Source organism: Gorilla gorilla, chromosome 19 (assembly GCF_029281585.2).
Source record: "Gorilla gorilla gorilla isolate KB3781 chromosome 19, NHGRI_mGorGor1-v2.1_pri, whole genome shotgun sequence".
Taxonomy (NCBI): Eukaryota; Metazoa; Chordata; class Mammalia; order Primates; family Hominidae; genus Gorilla; species Gorilla gorilla.
Window position 1 is genome coordinate 87,768,828 of NC_073243.2, and position 19,847 is coordinate 87,788,674.

Here is a 19,847-nt window from a genome sequence, read left to right on the forward strand (position 1 = left end):
GAATGATATGGTTTGACTCTGTGTCCCTACCCAAATCTCACCTTGAACTGTAATCCCCATGTGTTAGAGGAGTGGCTTAATAGGAGATGACTGGATCATGGGGGCAGATTTTTCCTTGCTGTTCTTGTGATAGTGAGTGAGCTCTCATGAAACCTGATGGTTTTAAAGTGTGGTACTTTGCCCCTCGCTCTCTCTGTCTCTCATGCTGCCAAGTAAGACGTGTTTTGCTTCCCCTTCACCTTCTGCCATGATTTTAAGTTCCACAGCCACCTGGAACTGTGAGTCAATTAAACGTCTTTTCTTTATAAATTACCCAGTCTCAGGTAGTTCTTTATAGCAATGTGAAATTGGACGAATACACAGAAGATGTGCTTTGTCTCTGAATTTTAACACTCATTGTCTTAGAGAGAAATCTTAGATGCAGGGAACTGAAGCAAAAGTTTCCAGGAGGGTCTTATATACTCCACTGGTCACATAACTTAAGGCACGCTGTGTAATCAGTTATAGAGGTTTTAAAGGCATCAATCCATAAATCACTAAACAATATAAGCCAGCTATTCTAAGATATTTTCCAACTTTAGCCAGCATATTACACATCTCTAGCTAGCACATCTTGTCCGTATATTGACTAGTCTTTGAGGCATTCCTAGAAATCAGTAAAGAGCTATACCTATCTACCTGTAAGATAATTATCCTACACATCCCCTCAAAGAATAAGCAAACAAAGCATACTTTTCTCATGTCTTCCAAGATTTATACATTTCTCTGGCTGGCTTTAGCCAATCTTTCTTTTTTCTTTGCAACCATTGTTCTAGTCATGATTCTTCTTACACAGTTATGTAATTGCCACATCATACATTTAATTTTGTTTTTGTTTTTCAGCCTTTTAAAAACATTTTACAAGACATCCATTTAAGGTAGAAATTGATTAGTTTTATGCAGTTGTGCAGCTATCAACATAGTCTAGTTCTAGAACATTTTCATTCCCCAAAGGATTCCTGATGCTCATTTGTAGTCAATCCCTGCTCCCTGTCTTGACCACAGACAGTCACTAATCTGCTTCCTCTAGATACTGTTTTGCTCTTTAAAGATATTCTGTATATATATGGGATCATTTTGTGTCTGAATTCTCTCACTTAGCATGATGCTTCTGAGATTCATCCATGTTGTTCTATGTATTAGTAGTTCATTCTCTCTGCTATTGAGTGCACTTTCATTGTATGAATATAGCATATTTCCTATATCCTTACCCAGCTGATGAACATTTGGCTTGTTTCTAATTTTTTTCTATTATTAATAAGGTAGCTACGAATATTGGTGTGTATGTCTTTGAACATATGTTTTCATTTCTTTGGATGAATAACAAGGAGCATAATTGCAGTGTTTTAATGTAAATGTATGTTTAACTCATTAAGAAACTGTCAAAGAGTTTTGCAATATGGTTGGAGCATTTTATATTCTTACCAGTGATGTGATAAAATTTCTGTTTCCCTGTATCTTTATTGACACTTATTATTGTAGTCTTTTTAAATTTAGCCATTGTAATGGGTGTTTATTGGTTTTGTTTGCATTCCCCTAAGGACTAATAATGTTGAGCATCTTTTGATCTGCTTATTATTTGACATTTTAATAAAGTATCTATTCAAATTCATATTTTGAATTTGAAATATAAAAATATAAAAATAAAACATGAAATATTTTTATAATTTTATTTTTATTATGCTGTTTGTCTATTATTGACTTTTAAGATCTTTTTTACTATTTTATATTTAACATCTTTATCAGATACATCATCAGAAACTATTGTTCCCTTAGCAGAGGCTTGCCTTTTCCTTTTCCTGATGATAGATTTTGAATGCCAAAATACTTTTGTTTTGATGAAACCAATTAATTTTTTTTTATTTATTATTATATCCAAGGACCATTTACCAACTCAAGGTCACAAAGATTTTTCACCTTTGTGAAAAGACACACAAAGTTTTATTCTAAAGATTTTATAGTTTCAGCCTTCACAATTGATTCTATAATCCCTTCTAAGTTAATTTTGTATGGTACTCACTAGGTAATGAGGTTCTGGTATTGTTTTGGTTTTTTTGCATAAAGGTATACAATTACTCCAGCAATAGTTGTTGAAAAGACTATCTGATCCCTATTGAATTACTTTGGCACACTTTTCCAAAATCAGTTGACCCTATGTGTATGTTTACCTCTATAGTCTCTGATATGGTTTGGCTGTGTCTCTACCTAAATCTCACCTTGAATTATAGTAATCCTTACTTGTCAAGGGCAGGGCTGAGTTGAGAAAATTGAATCATGGGAGCAGTTTCCCCAAAACTGTTCACGTAGTGGTGAGCAAGTCTCACAAGATCTTATGCTTTTATAAATGGGAGTTCCCCTGCACATATTCTGTCTTGCTTGCCACCATGTAAGATGTGACTTTGCTCCTTCTTGCCTTCTGCCATGATTGTGAGGCCTTCTGAGCCATATGGAACTGTAAATCAGTTAAATCTTTTTCCTTTTTAAATTATCTAGTCTTGCATATATCTTTATTAGCAGTGTGAGAACAGACTAATACAGTCTCTATTCTGTTCTACAGATCTTTGTGTCTACCCTTATGCTAATACTACATTAACTTGTTTACTATAGCTTAAGAGTAAGTTGTAAAATCAGGTAGTAAAAATCTTCTAATCTTGTTCTATTATTTGAAAACTTTTTTGATTATTTTAAACACCGTTCCCATGCAGTGATTACCATTAAATATCTGCTAATTTAATAGGTATATAGACACAGTATATGTGTACTGGCACAATTGTTATACACTGATTTATATCTAATGAAATAATGGCTATTTTACCAAAAATAGTTTAAAATAAAACAATAAAAGTATTTATTGCAACATCATTAGCCATAGGGGAATGCAAATTAAAACCACAGTGAGATATCCCTATGTATTAGAATGGCTAAAATAAAAAATAATAAAAACAACATATACTGGTGAAGATGCAGAGAAACTCAATTACTCATACATTGATGGTGGAGATGAAACATGATATAGTCATTCTGAAAGGAAGTTCGGCAGTTTCTTACAAAGCTAAACATATACTTACCATCTGGCTCAACAATTGCTCTTTTGAGAATTTATGCCAAAGAAATTAGAATTTGTATTCACACAAAAATCTGTGCTCATAGGATCTTTATTTCTAAGAGTTAAAAATGGGAACATCACAGATGTCTTTTAACAGATGATGGTTCAATAAACTATGATTCATATATACCATGAAACACTACTCATCAATAAAAAGGAATGGACTAAGGATACACATTTATTTAGATAATTCTCAATAGAATTATGCTGAGTGAAAAGAAAAAAAGAAAATCTCAAATGTTTATGTAATATTTAAATATATTTATATAACTGTTATAACTATCAAAATTATAGAAAAAGAGCTGAGTAGTCCCCAATGGTTAAGGAATGGGGAAGGAAGAAAGGTGGCTGGACTACGAAATGAAAGTCTGATGGATCCTCATGATTAAGCTGTTCTGTGTCTGAAGTATCTTAGTGGTCACATGAATCTCCACAAGTGATAAAATTGCATAGAAACAACCATACAAACTTGAGCGTCTATAACATTGGTGAACTCTTAATAATATCACTGGATTGTCTCAGGGCCCATTTCCTGATGTGGCTTCATATCATAGTTTTGATGTTACCACTGGGGGAAATTGAGTGAAGGGAATATAGCACCTGTCTGTATTACTTATTACAACTCCATGTCTATGTACGATTATCAAAACATTTAAAAATAATGAAACCTTTAAAAAGTGTATTGAACACTTATATCCTTGGCAATTTTGTAACCTCTAGAGCCATAATTGGGTAGATTCACAGCCTAATTATTCCTGATGTGTAATGAAGAGCTGATATTATTTCTAATGAAACTATTCCAAAAAATGAAGAAGATGGAATCCTTTCTAATTCATCCCCTGAGGGCAGTATCATTCTAATACTAAAACCTGGCAGAGTCAGAAAAAAAAAATAAAACTTCTAGCCAATAACCTTTGGTGAACATAGATGCAAAAGTTCTCAACAAAACACTAATAAAATGAATCCAGCAGTACATCAAAAAGGTAATCTGCCATGAGCAGGTAGGTTTTATTCCTAGGATGCAAGGTTGGTTCAACATATGAAAAGTCAATAAATGTGATTCATCACAAAAACAGAACTTAAAACGAAAACCACATGATCAGGTCAATAGATGCAGAAAAGGCTTTCAATAAAATTTAACATCTCATCATTTTAAAAAAATCCTCAAAAAACTAGGCATTGAAGGAGCATACCTCCAAATAATAAGAGCCATATATGATAATCCAACAGCCAACATCATAACTGAATGGGCAATAGCTGGAAGCATTCCCCTTAAGACCCAGAAAAAGATAAGAATGGCCTCCCTCACTACTACTTTTCAACATAGTACTGGAAGTCCAAGCCAGAGCAACCAGGCAAAAGAATCAAATAAAAGGTATCTAAGTAGGAAGAGAGGAAGTCAAACTATCTCTCTTTGCAGACCATACAGTTTTATATCCCACAGTCTCTTTCCAAAAGTTCCCAAATCTGATAAACAACTTTAGCAAAGTTTTAGTATACAAAATCGATGAACATCAAAATCAATAACCTTTCTTTCTTTTTCGTTTTGTTTTGTTTTGTTTTCTTTTCTTTTCTTTTTGAGTTGGAGTCTTGCTCTGTTACCCAGGCTGGAGTGCAGTGGCACCATCTTGCTCACTGCAAGCTCCACCTCCCAGGTTCACGCCATTCTCCTGCCTCAGCCTCCCGGTAGCTGGGACTACAGGCGCCCACCACCACGCCTGGCTAATTATTTTTTTTTGTATTTTTACTAGAGACGGGGTTTCACCATGTTAGCCAAGATGATCTCGATCTCCTGACCTCGTGATCCACCCGCCTCAGCCTCCCAGAGTGCTGGGATTACAGGCGTGAGCCAAGGCGCCCGGCCATCAATAACATTTCTATACAACAATAACATCCAAGCTGAGAGCCACATCAAAACACAATTCCATTCACAATAGCCAAAACATAAAATAAAATACCTAGGAATAGAGCTAATCAGGGAGATGAAAGATCTCTACAATGAGAATTACAAAACTCTGCTGAAAGGAATCAGAGACAACACAAACAAATGGGAAAACATCCCATGCTCATGGATTGGAAGAATCAACATTGCTAAAATGGCTATACTTCCCAAAACAATTTACAGATTCAATGCTATTACTATCAAAGTACCAATGTTATTCTTCAAATTATTAGAAAAACTAACATTCCTACGGAATCAAAAAAGAGCCTGAATAGCTCACAGTAACCATCTTCAAACTACACTACAAGACTACAATGACCCAAACAGCAGGTACTGGTACAAAAACAGACACATAGACCAAGGAAACAGAACAGAGAGCCCACAAATAAAGCTTCACACCTACAATCATATGATCTTTGACAAAGTTGACAAAAACAAGCAATTGGGAAACTACTCCCTATCCTATTCAATAAATGGTGCTGGAATAACTGGCTAACCATATTCAGAAATTGAAACTGGACTCCTTTATTTCACTTTATACAGAGATCAACTCAAGATGGATTAAAGACTTACATGTAAACTCTAAAACCATAAAAACTCTAGAAGGTAACCTAGTAAATATCATCCATGACATAGACCTTGTCAAAGATTTCATGACAAAGATGTCAAAAGCAACTGTGACAAAAACAAAAATTGACAAATGGGACCTAAGTAAACTAAAGAGCTTCTGCACAGCAAAACAAACTATCAACAGAGTAAACAGAATGGAAGAAAATATTTGCAAACTATGTATCTGACAAAGGTCTAATATCTAAAATGTATGAGGAACTTAACCAAATCAACCAGAAAATAATTCCATTAAAAAGTGGACAAAGGACATGAACAGACATTTTTTAAAAGACATACACACAGCCTATACACTTATGAAAAATTACTTGATACCACTAATCATTCAGAAAAGGCACATCAAATCCACAATGAGATATCATCTCACACAAATCGGAATGGCTATTAAAAGTAAAAAAATAACAGATGCTGACGAGGTTATAGAGAAAACACTTGCACAGTGCTGGTGGGAATGTAAATTTGCTCAGCCATTGTGGAAAGCAGTTTGGTGATTTTTCAAATAACTGAAAACAGAACTATCATTTGACCCAGCAATCCCACTATTGGTTATATGCCCAAAGGAATAAAAGTCGTTTTACCATAAAGACATGTGCACGTGTGTGTTCATCACAGAACTATTCACAATAACAAAGACATGGAATCACCCTAGATCAACAGTGAACCCATGGACAGCGGACTTGATAAAGAAAATGTGGTATATATACACCATGGAATACAACAGGCACCCGCCATCACGCCCGGCTAATTTTTTTTTTTGTATTTTTAATACAGACGGGGTTTCATCGTGTTAGCCAGGATGGTCTCTATCTCCTGACCTCGTGATCCGCCCGCCTCGGCCTCCCAAAGTGCTGGGATTACAGACGTGAGCCACTGCGCCCAGCCATCAGTAACATTTCTATACACCAGTAACATCCAAAAATAATTAGAATATGCCCTTTGAAGAAACATTCATAGGCTTGGAGGCCATTATCCTAAGTGAACTAACACAGGAATAAAAAATCAAATACTGCATCTTCTCACTTACAAGTGGGAGCTAAGCATTGAGTACACGTGGACATAAAGTAGAAAACAGTACACTTCGGGGCCTACTTGAGGTCGAAGCATGAATGAAGGTGAAGCTAGAACAATTACCCATCAGGTATTATGCTTATTACCTGGGTGACAAAATAATCTGTACACCAAACTCCTGGGACATGCAATTTACCTATAACAAAGTTATACATGTACCCTTGAAACTAAAATAAAAGTTTTAAAGAAACAGGTGGCTTAATTTTCTAATCAAATTACTTAACTTTTAGACACATGCACACGTATGTTTATTGCGGCACTATTCACAATAGCAAAGACTTGGAACCAACCCAAATGTCCATCAATGATAGATTGGATTAAGAAAATGTGGCACATATACACCACGGAATACTATGCAGCCATAAAAAATGATGAGTTCATGTCATTTGTAGGGACATAAATGAAGCTGGAAACCATCATTCTCAGCAAACTACCGCAAGAACAAAAAACCAAACACCGCATGTTCTCACTCATAGGTGGGAATTGAACAATGAGAACAGCTGGACACAGGAAAGGGAACATCACACACCGGGGCCTGTTGTGGGGTAGGGGGAGGGGGGAGGAATAGCATTAGGAGATATACCTGATGTAAATGATGAGTTAATGGGTGCAGCACACCAACATGGCACATGTATACATATGTAACAAACCTGCATGTTGTGCACATGTACCCTAGAACTTAAAGTATAATATATATATATATAAACTTATAGCGTACTCATAACACAATAAAAATACATTGTTTAAATAATATATATTATTCATATTATGTGTGCTTGACACATTTAGACTATTAAATCTATTTGTTCAGTAACATAATACAATACAAATTATGCTAGTTTGGGGGATGTAACTGTGGAAAAAGTTGAATCTGATCCATGTATTTAGAAGAAACAATATCAAATAATAGTTAAAATATACTAATACTTAGTAAGAGGCAAAACTGTTGTAAATTCTTTACATACATGAAATTGTTTGTACCTAGAATTTCATAACAAGTCCATGAAGCAGGCTCCAATATTAGCCCTATTTTGAAACTGAGTGAACTAATGCAAAGGAAGCAGACAAATCAATTTCAGAGAGCCTACAGATGAAAGACCTAACCTTTAAATTTAGGCATTTTCCCAAGCTCTCTTATCTGCCTCTTTAATAGCCTCTCAATGGTACCTAATGTAAGTCTCACTAAGGATTTCAAGATGAGAAAAACCCAGTATAGGCTTGAGGAGCTCTAGCAATTGTTATGAGTTGCTTAGACACATTTATGTTCAAGATAAAACAAGAAGAACAGACTACAAGAACTGCAAAACTATATGTTGAGATATATTATTTTTCAAGAATCACATTCAAACCAGTCAATGAAGAATCACTAGGATGTAAGAGACAGGTTAATAGGGGAAACTAACCTTTCCTAAGGTACAGAAATATTTTAATGTAGCTCCTAAAATGAAAGTTGAAGAAAGAATGTACTCTAGGTGGGGCAGGTAGAAATCACAAAAGTCCATGTAAAGAGAGTCACAAATTAGTAGTAATGGGATACAGGAGGGGACCAAAGTTGCTATTATTAGGAAACAAATGACTGAATTTGAACACTAATTCACTGTAAGCAATAAGGAACATAATTTGTCAAAAGCGATTTTGGCAATTTTAAATACGGGAGGTTGAGAACTGGTGGCATAAGAAACATTGTCCCAAACGCACACTTTCCCCTTTAGTAGAGAAGGAGTGTTCTCCAGGTTCCAGAAGTGCCAGCAGCAGTCCACATCTTTCACTCATCAGCTCTCTGGGGAAAGTGCATTGGCCTAAGAAACTGTGAAGAGTCTTGGACTTTTCTGGTGCAGCCCAAATCTATCACCCAGTTAATATAGTAATATAAAGATACATAAAATTGACACAAGGAAAGAAAACTCTGTGGAGCCATCTCAGTTTTAGTGATCTGCATGGGGCAAACAGGCCTTTATTGAGACCACAGCACAAGTGAACTCCCACCTCTCTCTAACCCTGCTTCTTCCTAGCTCTTCCTCAAATCCCAGGCATACTCTCTGATGAAACTCCAGGATTTCAGTCTCTGCCCCTTCTGTTGTCCTCAGAAACCAACCTGGAACAGTTAGCATTTTTAAACACTGTGTAATTAACAATGTGCTTCCAGTTTGGGGGCGATGAGATTTGTGTTGAGTGTTGAGCTGATGCTTCTATTTTTGTGTCTTATTAGTAATGTTTCTCTAGCTCTGAATTTCCTGGTGAAATCATCACTCAAGTAAATAGGTCATTCTTGACTTTTCTCTCTAGGTCCTGTCATTGACACTGTTCTGTCTACTTTGTTGTGTGAAATTTCAATTATGGATTTCTCCTATCACTCGACTATTGTCTAGGTTCTTGCCTTGACCATACCTTTTGTACCTTGACAGCCTCACATTATTTTCTAATCAATTATCCCTACTCTAGCTAACAGAGAGATCCTTCTAATAGTCATAGTTTTTCCTGACACACTCAAATTATAATTCTTATTTCTCTTTCTATTATCTACAGAAAAGAAAAAGTATTTATGGGAGTTTGTAATAGATAATTGGAGATAATTCACTTGCATACGTTGCTGGCTTTATCTTCTGCTATATTCTTTTCCCACCTTGGCCTATTATTATATAAAATAGCTTAAATTTGTGAGGTATTTGCTCTTGACCAGGAAGAACTGTCCAAAATGATTTACATGGATTACTTCATGTAATCCTCACAACTTTACAAGCTTAATAAACTACTTGCAATACCCTGACTATATCAAGCTAATATATATGTCTCAGTTTGTAATGATTCCTCCATATGCACTGACCTCCCCTTCCCTGGTCTCCCATGTGAGCATCTACTGATCCTTCCAGACTTACGTCACTTATTACCTCCTCTATTAATACTTTCTGCTGTCACTTCCAGTATTAGTTTTGACTTACTCTTCACCATTAATCTAGATATTTCTCTTACAAAAGCTTTAATTCTTTACTAATTTTTTTAACCATTCACTCCCTACTGAACTTTTGGCAAGATGATGAAATAAATCATATTTAATATTTTCTCTTCTATAATTCAAAATAGTTAATGCAAAAAAGCAATACATAGACAACACTACTGTCTTATTCTACCAACATGATTAAAGTGATTTTATCTAATGTATATAGTTAACATCTATAGAACTTGGCTTAGAGATGTGTTTCTGTTACAGGACAAAAGTATGGATTTTAAAATCAGTAAGAGCTGGGTTTGAATCCTGGTTTTTTTCTCTTATTAATATAGGAATTCATTTTAAATTATTTTTTAGATCACTTTCCTCTGTAATGTGCTAGTCATGGCAGCTAACTTTTTTTTCCCAACAAACCTGAAAAGTAAGTTGATTATTTTATATTACACATACTACATAGGAAAGGAACAACTAACAATCATGTGTGCCTGACTTCAGAACTGAGTTTTAACTCTTGCCTTTCACTATATCAAGTTAAGTCAGAACTGGTAGCTTGTACCTAAAATTCCATCTTAGGGCAGATGGTGCTACACTAGATACAGGTCACAGCTGGCCCTAGTCTTGGGTCAGTTTCTTAGTTGCAAGTGCTTGAGGGTGCTCCTTTTTGCAGAATTTTCCGAATTTTCCTATAGTAGCTCAATGTTGGAGCTAAAAAGGAAAGCCATATGAAGGCCATTATTTAATAGCCAAGTCTCTACTCATGGTAAATTCAACTGTGTTGTATAGACCCAGAAAAATAAACCACTGTGGCTGCTTGTATCAACTCGCTTCATTATCTATTGCCTCCTTTCCTTTTCTTACACAATTTCTGCCACCAGACAAATCTGCTTTTCATCTACACCTTTATCTCCTGCTATTTATTACCAAATTCCACACAAGTACATGCTACCATTTGTAAAACACTGATCTACAAAACAGAAAATTAATTAATGAGGCGATACTTCATTACACTGATAACAGAAAACTGGCTCCCTAGGGGAAAAATGAAGTGTCTGGAAATTCTCTTACTCATATAAATCAGCTACAAAAGCAGAAACTAATAAACTCAATTAATAAATTTGTTTTTCATTTTCATTTTGATTATCTCAATACTTTCAAGAAGTATTACCGATACTAAATAGAATGCACAAATTTATATTAAAAATTACAAATGAAACATCATTTTAGTAGTAAGCATTTAATAAATAGTATTATTTAAAATGACTTCAATTCCAGATAATCTTTCAACTAGATTTACATTTACTGGTTTCCTGAATTTCTAGTAGAAATTAATAAGAGACAAATTAGGAACAACAACAAAAAAGAAAATACATTTTGGTGTATTTCTGAATTGTTGTATACTTTAAAATATAAAATGTGGAAACACTGAGCTTGTTGGATAATTCCTGCTTTAAATATGAGTTGCTTATAAAGAATGACTTGAATCTCTCTGTGAGATATTAAACTTAATTTAATTTGCTCTATAAAAAAATAACTAAAGCCTACTTGGGCTACCTTCTTCATATTGCTAATTTATAGACAGGCAGTCTCCAAATATTCATTGTGATATATTTCTTTAAAGCATGTTTTACAGAAAAGTAGTGTGAAATGTTATCATTTTTCCCCCATAAGCAATCAGTAATATTCCACCGGACAGAAAGGATGCAGTTACTGTTTTGACACTAGATGGCATTCCTGTGTAATCAGAAGAGCAAAAGGCTAATGCAGTTGCTAGTCTTTTTTCCTGAGACCCGTCATAAATTTAGAAACGGACTGCAGCTGGGAAAAATTAAATATAGGTTTTTATTGAGAAGATTATGTGAATAAGCCAATTTTGTATCATGTTATTTACAGTTTGTTGACTATTAAAAATTACTTTCCTGCCTTCATTAAATTAGAAGAATGGATGTCAGCTACAAAAAAGCCATCTTTTTACTTTTTATCTGTGATACCTACTTTCATGCAAGTATTTTTGTTTATGTTGATAATGCAGAAAAAATATTTATTTGAATTTCCTATAAAGTTGGATCACAGATTCATTTCAATGAGAAAATAGTTTTAAGTATCAAAATTGAAGGTTATCTTTAGATTTGTAATTATTGTACAAAGTTTAAACAACATTTAAAAACCTCTTTATATTATTCTAAACGTTGTACTTTTCTTGAAAATTCTCATTCCTTGTCATTTGTATATTATACTGAAATAAACTAATAATTTAATTTTATGTGCACCTTAACATTATTCAAATATGAGTATGTTCTTGTAAAGATGGAGCTTCTCAAACCTCTGTATAAAATGCAAATACAGAAAATGATGATATTTGTGTAACAAACTTGAGGAGAAAGAAGGGGCTGTTCAAAACCTGGTTTTGAGAATATCAGTATCTCAGGAACCTGCAAGTCATTCATGGTACCCAGTTAAGATGCTCAGTGTTAGACATAAACACACACATGCAAATTTTAATAAAATTAGCCACTTTTCTTCAAAATTATGCTAAAAAGTGCATATTTTGTCAAATTTGTTCTTTCTGTGAAATGAGAGGAAACATTAATTATTTCAACAAGAGGACATATTTATTGGCATGTGTCCAGCAAATCACAAATTTTTTCTCTAATTTTCAAAGCAATTAATTTAGCTTAATCCTACCCCCTTTCCATTAGACATGAAGAAAGCCTTGGTTGGGAGAATTAAGTTACTTATCACAGGTTACCAAGTACTAGAACTAGAATTAAAACTGAAGTCTCTGAATCCATACACAACAAATTTTTCACTACATAATTCAGTATTCTTGTTAGGCTGAATTATGGCACCTGCAAATTTATGTTTGGCGTTACAACCCCTAGTCCTCAGAATGTAACCATATTTGGAGACAAGGCCATTAAAGAGATAATGATGGTTAATTAGGTCATATAAGGTGGGACCCTTCTCCAATATGGTCAGTGTCCTTAAAACAAGAGAAAGAGACATTAGAGATGGTCATGCATAGAGGAAAAGACCATGTGAGGACACGCAAAAAGTCAGCCACTTGCAAACTAAGGAGAAAGGCCTTGGGAGAAACTCAACCTGCCAACGTCCTGATTTTGGATTTCCTATCCTCAGACCTGTAAAAACATAAATTTCTCGTTTTTAACCCCCCTAGTTTGTGGCATTTTGTTAAGTATCCGTAGAAAACTACTACAATGCCCAAAACATTATTCTTAACATGTAATAGAATCCAGTTTATCATAACTTCCCATATATTTAAATTAAAGAGCCTTTACACAAACATATTCTTAAAATAGTATGTACACACAATGCCATAGGTGTAACCATTAGGTATTTTTGTTAGTGCCCCCCACCACCACAAATGTGTGTATATGAGCTTTTACCTGGAATCAATAGAAGGGAGTGTCTGGGATAAGATAAGGGGCTGCAGAAACTAAGTTTCCTATTCTGCAAATGAAGCCTCCCCGTAGCAGGCTTCAGAGAGAATAGATTGTAAATGTTCCTTATCAAACTTAACAAGGTGCCAGACTCTGTCTATATACGTATACACACAGAAAAAGCAGGGACCATTTTAGATTAGACTGACTGAATTTTTACCTAAAAGCATCTGAAAAGGCATTGTCTTAATAGGGAAGTCATCTATATGTTGATATGGATGTCATATTACTGAATGTAAAAAGCAAGACCAAAAGCAACATATATGAAAATGGAATACAGCATTTTAGATAAGAATTAATATATAAGTGTGTAGAAAATAAATGCACATATACTCATGGATGCATATATTTATTATTGTTAAGTTTATGGAAGTACAGTTAACATACAAAGAATTCACTCTACAGTGCTCAGCTCTGTGAATTTTGACAAAATTACAGTCATGTTATATGCATCAAAATCATAATATAAAATAATTTCTTTATTCCCCAATTTCTCTTCTATTTGAAGCTAATGTCTTATCCAATTCCCAGGTAATATCTTCATAGCTTTTATTTATTAGAATGTCTTATAAATTAAAGCATATGGTGTATAGCCTTTGGAGCCTGAAACTTTTTATTTTGTTTCCTTTTTTTGTTTTTATAATGAATTAGAAACTTATCCACATTGTTGCATATACCTATCAATTTTATAGTGGCTTTCTTTTTTTTTTGTGCTGAGTACTCTCCCACTGCCTGGATATATCAGAAATTGCTCATCCATCTGGGTTGTTTTCTGGTTTTAGCAATTATAAATAGAGCCACTAAAACGTTTGCATAAGGTTTTTGGGTGAGCATATGTTTTCATTATTCTTAAATATATATATTAGTGTGGGGATATACGGCTAAAATATATTTTATTTAATGAAAAGTGCCAAGATATTTTCCCAAATGATGTTTCATTTTATATTCTAACCAACAATGTATGATTTTTTCAGGGATTCCACATCCTAATCAGAACTTCGTATCTTGAAACATTTTTTTAGATGTCCTAAAAAGCTTAAGTGTACGTTTCCCTAAAGATTAATGATGTTCTTATTTTTTCATGTGTATATTTGCCTCTAATATATAAATCTTTATTAAAATATCTGTCCAAATATTTTTCTTATTTTTTACTGAGTTGTTCATTATTGAATTTTGCAAGTTCTATGTGTATTCTGGCTATTTGTTCTTTACTAGATACATGTGTTGATGGCGTAAAACATTGTAAAGTATTTGAAGAGATTTATTCTGAGCCAAATATGAGTGGCATTACCCTATAACACAGCCCCAGGATATTCTGAGAACATATGCCCCAGATGGTTGAGGTGCAGCTTGATTTTATCCATTTTAGGAGACAAAAGACATCAATCAATATATGGGTATACACCGGTTCATACAGAATGGTGGGACAACTCAAAGTGGGGGCTTCCAGGTCGTAGGTAGATTCGAAGATTTTCTGATTAGCAACTGGTTGAAAAACTTTATCTAAAGACCTGGAATCAATAGAAGAGAGTGTTTGGGAGAAGATAAGGGGTTGTGGAGACTAAGGTTCCTATTGTGCAAATGAAACCTCCCCCTAGCAGGCTTCTGAGAGAATAGAATGTAAATGCTTCTTATCAGACTTAAAAAGGTGCTGGACTCTTATTTAATTCTCTCCTGGGTTAGGAAAAAAGGCCTGAAAATGGAAGGGGATTTTTTCTAGAAAGTAGATTTCTTCCACAAAGAATGGCTTTGCAGGGCCGTTTTAAAATATATCAAAGACATATATTTTGGTATAAAATACTTCAAATTTTTTCAGGGCCTGCTATCTGTCACATTGGTATCTTATTGCTATAAAGAGTCTGCTTTGTCAGTCTTAAGGTCTCTGTTTTAATGTTAATGCTTGTCAGTTATGCTGGAATTCCATAGGAACGAGGATATAACGAGACAAGTCCAACCACGAATTCCCATCATGGCCTGAACTAGTGTTTCAGGTTAACTTTGGAATGCCCAAGAAGAGAGGTACATTCTGTTGGTTGGGAAACTTAAAATTTTATATTTGGTTTACACATGTTTGTAAATACATTATTCTAATTGCATTCTTGTGTAATTTTCTTAAAATTATCTTTGACAGAGCAGGTTTTAATTGTTTTAAAGTCAAATTTATCAAATATTCCTGTAGGAGTTGTGCTTCTGGTGTAATATCCAAGAAACCTTACATAAGCTAATGTAACAAAAGTGGTCTTTTAGGTTTTTTTCTTCTCCAAGTTAGTTTTAGGTTATACATTTAGTCCTCTAATTTATTTTGCAGTATTTTGATCTAAGTCATTAGGCATAATCAAGGTTTTTTTTTTGTATATGATGTCCAATATTTTCAGCACCATTCCCCCATTTTATTGCACTTTAACCTTTGCTAGTATCAATTACTATAAAGCTTGATATATTTCTGGATTCTATATTTTGTTCCACTGATGTATGAGACTATCATTTCACTGATACCAGTGGGGCAAGAGTAAAAATTTGCATTAGTAAAGAGGAGCTGAATGTTAAAAGTGAAGACACTGAGGAAAATCTTTCAAAGGCATTTTAGAGACCTTTGTGGCAGTTTCTCCCATCACAGGCCCAATGTCTAGGAGATAAGGATGATTTCATGGGCCATGACCAGGTCCCTGCTGCCCTGTGCAACCTTTGGGCACTACTCCCTGAGTCCCAGCTACTCTAGCTTTATCTGCGACTAAATGGGCCCCAGATACATCTCAGGCCACTGCTCCAGAGGGTGAAAGTCCTAAGCCTTGGAGGCTTACACATGATGTGAAGCCTTTGGGTGCACAGAGGGCAAGAGGTGAGGCTTGTGAGCCTCTTCCTAGATTTCAGAGGATGTATGGAAATGCCTGGGTGTCCAGGTAGAAGTCTGATGAAGAGGCAGAGCCCTCATGGAGAACTTCTGCTAGGGCAGTGTGAAAGGGAAATATGGGGCTGGAGCCCCCATAAAGAGTCCCTGTCTATTGGGGCACTGTCTATTGGAGCCGTGAGAAGAGGGCTACCATCCTCCAGACCCCAGAATGACTCACCCACTGATGGCTTGCACCGTACACCTGGAAAAGCCACAAGCACTTAATACCAGCCATCAGAAGCAACCACAGGGGCTCTACCCTGCAGAGCTACAGAAGTGGAGCTGCTCAAGTTCATGGGAGGCCACCCTTTGCATCACTGGGGACTGGCTGTGAGATATGGGGTCAAAGGAAATTATTGTGGAGATTTTTGATTAGATGACTGCATTGCTGGGTTTCAGACTTGCTTGGGGCTTGCAACCACTTGGAGTTGGCTGATTTGTCCCTCCTGAAATGGGTGTATTTACTCAATGCATATGCCCCCATTGTATCTTGGAAGTAATTAAATTGTCTTTGATTTTACGGGGTCATAAGTGGAAGGTACTTTCCTTGTCTCAGATGAGATTTTGTACTACGAACTTCTGTGTTAATGCTAAAATGAGTTAATACTTGGGGAACCATTGAGAAGGGATTATTGTATTTTCAAATTGTGAGAAGGATATGAGATTTTGGAAGAAATAGGAATGGAATGATAAGGTTCGAATCTGTATCCCTACCCAAATTTCATGTCGAATTGTAATTCCAGTGGTTGGAGTGGGGGCTTAGTAGGAGGCGATTGGATCACAGAGGCAGTCTTCCCCCTTTCTGTTCTCATGACACGAAGTCAGTTCTCATGAAATCTGGTTGTTTAGAAGTGTATTGCACTCCCACCCACTGCTTCAGACATGAAAGATATGTCTGCATCCCCTTTGCCTTTTGTCATGATTGTAAGTTTCCTGAGGTCTTTCCAGCCATGCTTCCTGTAGGGCCTACAGAACTATGAACCAATTAAACCTTTTTTCTTTATAAATTATCCAGTCTCTGGTAGTTCTTTATAGCAGTGTGAGAACAAATAAAATGCTTTTGCTGCATTTGTGGAGATCATCATAAGGTTTTTTGTTTGGGGGGAAGCAAATGGCATTTTGGGAAAAAGTTGAGAAAATAAGAAATGGAATGCATTGCAGATAATATTAAGAATTATTGCTGATTTTGTTAGCATGATAATTGAATTGTTGTTAAATGAAAACAATTTTCTCTATGATTTGAGTATATTTGTTAAAGACCTGAGAAGTAAAATGTTATAATAGCTGTAAATAATTGTAAATATTTTAGCTTTTCAATATTTGATTTTTTGTGTAAGTAAATAAAGCAAATATAGCAAAAACTGAACAATCATTAAATGTAGGTGTTTGTTAGGTATACTGTAATGCTTCCCACAGTATTATTTATATTTCTCTATATATGTGAAATTATTTCATAATAAAAATTTAGAGTTTCTTAGACTTTTTGATACAGCTATAATACAAAATAAGTACAGTATAAGTATTCATATTTAGTACTTAGAATAAATACTAGCTTTTTACATAGCAGTGAGGTTCTCAAACAAATCCAGTGTTATACATATATGACAAGTAATTTTCTAATGACATATGTTCACTGTTTATTGAGAGAGATAGAGAGAGATAAATGTGTTATTTCTAACACATGCTGTCAGCTAGAGGAGTTACAGTTAAGAATGCCTTCTGAGTATTTTAAAATATCAGACCATCAATCATTTATAGACTTTGAGAAAACAAGTGTCATTTAGTATGGGCTTAGATGACAGAAAACTAATTTAATGATTCAAAGCTACATTATCTGTTATGTTCGGAGTGTACTACTCAGAGTTCATCACCAGCCCTGCATGACCTGACATAAAATCCAATACAGTACATGCCCAGAGGCATTCTGTTGCGAGGTACAAGGAGTCTTTCGCCTGGTTAAATGACAAAAAGGGAGGGATGGAAGGTAACTTGCTTTTGGTGACCTCTAAATCTTTCCAATTACTCATTCTGTGATTGCAAATGCACACTGTTTCAGCTATGCTATAACAGAAAAATAAATAAATTTTAAATCATTTTGGAGTCTTAGGGGGTTATGTTGTATTTTTGGAAAGTAAACTTTTCAGCGTGGCTTAATGAACTCTTGAAGTCCTTGGAAAAAAATGAATAGTATAAATTAGCCAACACAGAAATAAGTTTGATAGTTATATGTGTCCTTTAGATTTTTGTATACTTGATGTCACAATTGTATTCTATAAAATGCAATTAATAACTGAAAATCTAATTCATTTTCCATGTTTTTGAACTAATTCCCCACTAAAAGAGAAATATTTTATTTATGTTACTGAAACATTCACTATCTGATATTTGAAGAACTATACGCCTTTTCTACCTCACACATTTTCCACTGTTGGAGAATGGAAATAGTAACATTTAACTGAAGTGCCATGAGGATCTCTCTCTGCTAGCATTAACATTTAATCAGGCCTTTAGGTCCAAATATACACATTTTCTGTCACATTAAACTTGACTGCATTTGGAAATTATTTTGAGTAACTTCTTTCTCATCAAATTATTTCTGTATTTGTAAACTTCCTTGTGGGAAGCACTTATGTGTAAGTACTGGCAATAATATACAATATTCATAGTAGTAATAAATGTGGCATTTCTGCATTTCTTTCAGGCCTCACGTATTGATTCAAACATGCTATAGCAAGGTAATTGTAACATTTTGATTATTTGTTATAGACACAGAGTTTGATATTTAAAAACAAAATAAAACCCTGGACATCTACATATACTATACATTTGTCATATTAACAGGTCTTGTTTCCACACTAATAAGTCTGATTTATTTTCAGGTTACAGTGATAATATTAGACTCACAAACTGATTCTGGCTGTATACAGGGCTGTAAAAAAATATGTTTTCTCCTTTACAATACACTTTTGCCTGAAGTACATATTGTTCTACAGGGCGAAGTGTAAACAAATTCTATTAATTTTCAGCAAGTAACTGAGCAGGGAAATAAAATTACCATTTGATTGTAACATGAAAATTTCAAACAGAACATATACATCAGTATTATTGGCAGTTGGGAAAGACACATTGCCTAGATTACTGTTAGTGACTAGGGAAATAAATGATCATTTTAGAGGACTTCAAAGCACTTGGAAGAGTAAATGAAGATAGCTTCTGAAAACTGCTGATGGGAATTCATCATAATGGAGGCCTAAGTGATACAAACAACATATATTTCCCTGATTTGATTATTCTAAAAGGTAATAAAGTTTGGGCAAAAAGATTTCTTTATATAAAAGATAAATGCTGAAACAGCATTAAAGAATATTCAGAAAGAGTTTGAAATGATACTAACAGGTAGGAGAAAAAGTCTAGTTAACATCATTTTGAACTTAAAGATCCAAAACTTATCTACATGCCCAGCAAGAAACTCACTGGTGTTTCTCTTTTAGAACACGATGCATGGGGTTCAGCAAGGTGCTACATGAAGAGCATCAGCTTGTCTTTGACACTAGTTAAAACTGCATTCAAATTCAGCTCTTTCCAATCATAAGCAGTGTGACTTTAGATTAAGCTTTGCCACCCGATTTTCTCCTCTGTAAAAGTGATTTGGTTTGCTGTCATGTGATGAATGAAATAATAGCTGAAGATATCTGGTATAGCAGTTGAATTCAATATATGTGCCCTAAGAATATTTTTTTTTGTCAAGATAAAAACTATAATTTCTTTTT